This window comes from Pteropus alecto, unplaced genomic scaffold (genome assembly GCF_000325575.1).
Source record: "Pteropus alecto unplaced genomic scaffold, ASM32557v1 scaffold78, whole genome shotgun sequence".
NCBI lineage: Eukaryota > Metazoa > Chordata > Mammalia > Chiroptera > Pteropodidae > Pteropus > Pteropus alecto.
Window position 1 is genome coordinate 11,268,895 of NW_006443124.1, and position 5,133 is coordinate 11,274,027.

General features: G+C 48.4%; 1 pseudogene; it reads right to left on the reverse strand.

Annotated features, from left to right (window-relative positions):
- Positions 1 to 2,315: 2,315 nt before the first annotated feature.
- Positions 2,316 to 2,434, reverse strand: LOC112472018 (annotated as a pseudogene).
- Between the last annotated feature and the right edge of the window lie 2,699 nt (positions 2,435 to 5,133).

Here is a 5,133-nt window from a genome sequence, read left to right on the forward strand (position 1 = left end):
GTGTGAGCATGCATGCAAAACTATGGGTGGGGCGGGTCTTCCAGTGTACCCTTGCCCTGGTCCTGGTCTGACCTTGGAGGGGTGGGACAGGGCCCCAAGCTTGGCAGCTGTGGACCTTTCCTAATCTCTAGGGCAAATTTGTTCTTCAATGTGTCTAGTATCAGTTTTTGACCAATCATTAATCAAAGTCGTAATAAAAAGATAATCTCAGGACTGGGCTGTAAAGGTCCTTAAATAAACCCTTCTGTGAAGGCCTTGGGGCCAAGAGGAAAGGGTCTCGTGTCTGTGGCTGGGTTTGGAGGCAAAAGAAAGGCACCATCCATCTCAGTTCAGTGGGAACAGACATGGACCTCAGTCACCTTAGTGGCTGTGGCTTCTTGCTTCACCTCTCACTGCCGATGAAGCTGGCCATGCCCTGGCTTCTGCACCAGGTGGCAAAGTTGGGGATGGAGGCTGAAGTTGGGCCAAATGTGGGGGCCTAAAGGGCGTGACAATTATGGTGTGGCTCTGGGGCCAGGCCTGATGGCAGTGGAGGCAGGGCAGCCCCCAGGTCCCCCAGAGCCCACGTGATGCGGGAAGCCCCCACATGATAGTTTGGCTCATTCCCGCTCACTTACTGCAGGGCAGAGTGGTGCCTAGGGGTGAAGGAGGAGGCCCACTTCTCACGGGAAGAAGAAAGGAAGTGGTTCCTCTTGGGGCCCAGCAGGGTCAGAGGCTGTGGGGCCCTCACTCCTCTCCAAACTCCCTCACAGAGGACAGGGTGGGTCTGCTCTCTGGGGCATGAGGTCACAGGCTCCTGGCAGGCTGCAGGGCTGGCTCCAGGAGATAGTATCAGTCATTATCAGGGATAGTGTAAGGCCTAGTACCAGTTCCAAGAAGGACAGCAAGGCAGGGCACAAGTACCTGGGCCAGGTACAACCTGGACCAACAGATGTAGAGGCTTAGTTGTCAGTAACCTTCACAAGAGCCACAGCAATGATTGCATTATCCAGGAGAGTCACTATGCTCCTGTGGACGTATTGGAGGCGTGTGGTGTCTGAGAAGGCAGGAGAGGTGCTCCCTGCTCCCTGCTTACCTTCTGACATGTTACTGGGCCCACATTTTCCGATGCAAGAAAGAAATGAGCATTTTTGGAGAAGTGCAACCCTGGAGGTGCAAGGGAGTGAAATCAGGTGTGAGCAACTGTTCAAAGGATTGGCATCCAGAACCGAGATAGACTTGTTCTGGATGGTTCAAGGGGAAGAAGCAGCCTCGATGGGAACAGTCAAGAGAAAGATGTGAGGAGAAGACTTCTTATGAGTCCAGTGTGGTCTCCGAAGATAGACACACACACACACACACACACACACACACACACACACACACACACACACACACATTCTTTTTTTGAAAGAGAACAAGAAAGGAGTAGAATAAATACACACTGAAATTTTAACAGCGGCTCTCTAGCCGGTAAGATTTTAAATGATTTAAATTTTTCTGCTTGTGCTTACCAATAGTTTCCAAAATATCCATAATACACCCAACTTACTTTTTTTTAATCATGATAAAATACACATAACATAAAATTTACCATTTTAACAATTTTTAGGTGTGTGATTCAATGGCATTAAGTTTTACACTCACATCGATGTGCAGGCTTCACTACCAGGCAGCTCCAGAATTTTTTCATCATCCTTGACATAAACTCCGAACTCATTAAACTAACTCCCCATTGCCCGCTACCACAAGTCACTGGCAATCACCATTCTGTTTTCCATCTCTATAAATTTGACTACTCTGGGTACCTCATATGAGCGGAATTACATAATATTTGTCCTTTGTGTCTGGCTTATTTCACTTCTTGGCATAATTTTTTCAAGTTTCAACCATGTGGCAACGTGTGGCAGAATTTCATGCCTTTTTAAGGGTGAATGATATTCTGTTGTGTGTACGTATTCCATTATCTGTCAATAAACACTTGGGTTGTTTCTACCTTGGGACTGTTGTGAATAATGCTGATATGAATGTGGATGTACAAACATCTCTTTGAGTTCCTGCTTTAAGTTCTTTACAGTATAAGCCCAGAAGTGAATTGCTGGATCATATGGTATTTCTACATTCAATTTTTTGAGGAAAGGCCATACCATTTTCCATAGTGATTGCATCATTTTATATACTCACCAGCAATGCACCAGGGTTCCAGCTTCTCCACATCCTCACCAATACTTGTTCTTTTCTTTTCTTTCTTTTTTTTTTAGGCAAGGTAACCCTTGGTTGACCTCACAGATTGCGAGGACCTTGTCGGCTTACAATCCCTTATTTTTTATTGTTCACGCCTACAGCACCTGGTCTTCCTAGGTGGTCTCCCATCCAACTGCTAACCAGGCCCGACCCTGCTTAGCTTTTGAGATCAGACGGGATCGGGCTTGTTCAGGGTGGCATGGCTATGTGTATATATATATATATGTATACACACACACACACACACATACACATATATATACATATGTATATGTGTGTGTGTGTGTATACACACACATACATACATATATACACATATATATTTTTTATAATAGCCATCCTAAAGGGTGTGAAGTAGTATCTTATTGGGGTTTTGATTTGCATTTCCTTAAAATAAACTACTTATTTTTTAATCCAATTCTGTCTGAATCAAATCCCGAATCAATCCTTTGTCCACTAAAGAAAGTAGTGGATTCTCAGCCCCGGGAGATGTTCATACCCTTTGGCTCAGCTCAGGCAGGGACTTGCGTCCACCTACTGTGCACTTCCCATGTACCAGGCTCTGTGCCAGGCAAGGGGCTCCGAAGGAACTGGGGTCTGGTCTCCAGTCTCTGTCCTCGGATTTCAGCCTCTGTGGGGAGCAGTTCTACCCAAGGCTGTTGTGGGTCCAGAGAGCCACCCTGTCTTGCGGGTGCAGCATGGGGAAAGGTGGCACAGATGAGGTGGCATGTGAGCTGGGCCTCAAAGTACGAGATGTGTGCAGTTGTGCAAGTGCAGAAAGGGACTGGGCTGTGCTGTTGGGCTGTGACAGCACTTACCACTACTGCCATCATGTAAGCATTTAATTCATGTCCGTCTTCTCTATTCTATTACGAGCCCCATGAGAGCAGGGCCAGGTGGTCTCGCTCAGCGTGGAACCTACTACGCCCAGAACTGCAGGTTAAAATGAATGCTTGCTAAATAAACAAATAGTTGAGGCAGAGAGGAAGCGTCTCCTTCCAGAACCCTGCCTGAGAGGCAGATAGCATGGCTGCACTCCATGGGAAGGGGATGAATGGGAGCAAGCTCGGTGGAAGGAGAGGGATCTCTCCTTTTATGAGACTCAGATGACCAACAAGAAAAAGGCAGAAAGTGCCAGTTGTTGACAAGGATGTGAAGCAGCTGGAACTCCCATACATCGATGGAGAGACTGCTCTTCCTGTTATTATTTTAGGCTTCAGACAGCACTCTGGCTATCATTTGAGCCAATCAAAGGGACCCTAACATCTGCACTTAGACTATCAGATGTGAACATTCTCTGTCCAGAGCCATTTCCGAAAAGGGACTGAGTCCATAGGACATGGCGCAACTGAGAGCTCAGAGTTGGCTCTGCGCTCACCGGCCTCAAATGTGAACTTTGCCCACATGCCTCCTTGCCCCTCATCTCAGGTCACGCAGCTAGCAGGACTTCAGTCAACGGAAGGTGGACCCTGCTCTTTTCAAATAGCATGAGGGATGGGCATTGACCTCTGAGCACTAAGGTGATCTCCCTCAGGATGCTCAGAGCCCCTCTGCCTGAGGGCCCTTTATGCATACCCAGTCAGGCACTGGCACCCGAGCCTCCCGCTGGTGGCCCAAGACTCAGCGCTCAGAGCTCCTTGCTTACCAGGCGTGCAGCACGCGTGCCCACAAGGAGCCCACACACAGCATCTCTGCTTGATGCCTGCACAGCTCAAGTCTGAGGGAAGGAAAGTGCTGACTCTTGGTGTGGTTTGTGTTTTTATTGTATCTTCTTCCTCAAGCTGGAGGACATTGTCGCTGAGTTACCAAATGCCACGGAGGAGGGCCCAGCAGTTCCTGGGATGAGGCTGTAGTCCAGAAACCGGGACAGGATGAACACAGACAACACAAAGTGGACTCAGTACAAGGCGGCGTGTAATCGGGAGTCACACTGCATACTCTCACTCTAAATGCTACTGGAGCTCGGAAGAGTGAAGAGTCAGGTAGGGGTCGGGTGGCCAGGGCAGGTCCTGGAGCAGGGCCCCCAAGGTGGGGAGCAGAGGGTACAGACCATTACAGGTGAGGAAAACAACTGGGACATGTATGCAAACCTACCAGAACTCAAGAGCTGGCCAGGCCCCACTGGCTGCCCTTTCACTCAGAAGAAAGGCCATAGAGAGCAGGCCTCACTCACCCCACCCAGGTCCTTAGAACATATGCTCCACTGTCCCCAGCCTGACCACAACTCCCACATGAGTTGTGTCCCGTTCATTCTGGCCTAGAAACTGGGAAGTACCTGGCATGGGGCCCCTTCACTTCCTCAACATGATTGCCTGGGGCTCTCGGGGGACCAGCAAGGGGTCATTTTTGTGGTCAGGAAATGTCTGTGGCAACTGTGGACACCACAGGCCTTCTCTGGACCCTTCTGAAGTGGAGGCCACATTCCCAAAGATTCTCAACTGCCTAAACTCCAGCTCGTCTCTTGCTTCTTCCTGGTAGGCTCGTCCTGGTGTGGGGGTGAAGGTTATCTTTCCCCAGGTCCATGAGGTCCTCAGATGCAAAATATTGTAAGTTCAAGGGTAGGACATCGAGAAACTAACTTGTGGTTTAGATCGATGCTCTTCAACCTCGGCTGCACATTAAAGCCACCTAAGGAGCTTCTTAAAAATGTTCATCTCCAAATATTTCAACAGACACTTTGCAAAGAGGAGATCTAAATGGTTAGTAAACATACAAAAAGGCGCTCAACTGCATTAATCATCAGGGAAATGCAAATGAAAACCACATTGTGATACCATTACACACCGACCAGGATGGCTAACACGAGAGAGAATAGCAATTTTTGGCGAAGATGTGAAACAGCCAGAACTGTCATACATTGCCGGAGGGAGTGTAAATCGGTACAGTCACTTTGGAAAATTATTGGCATAA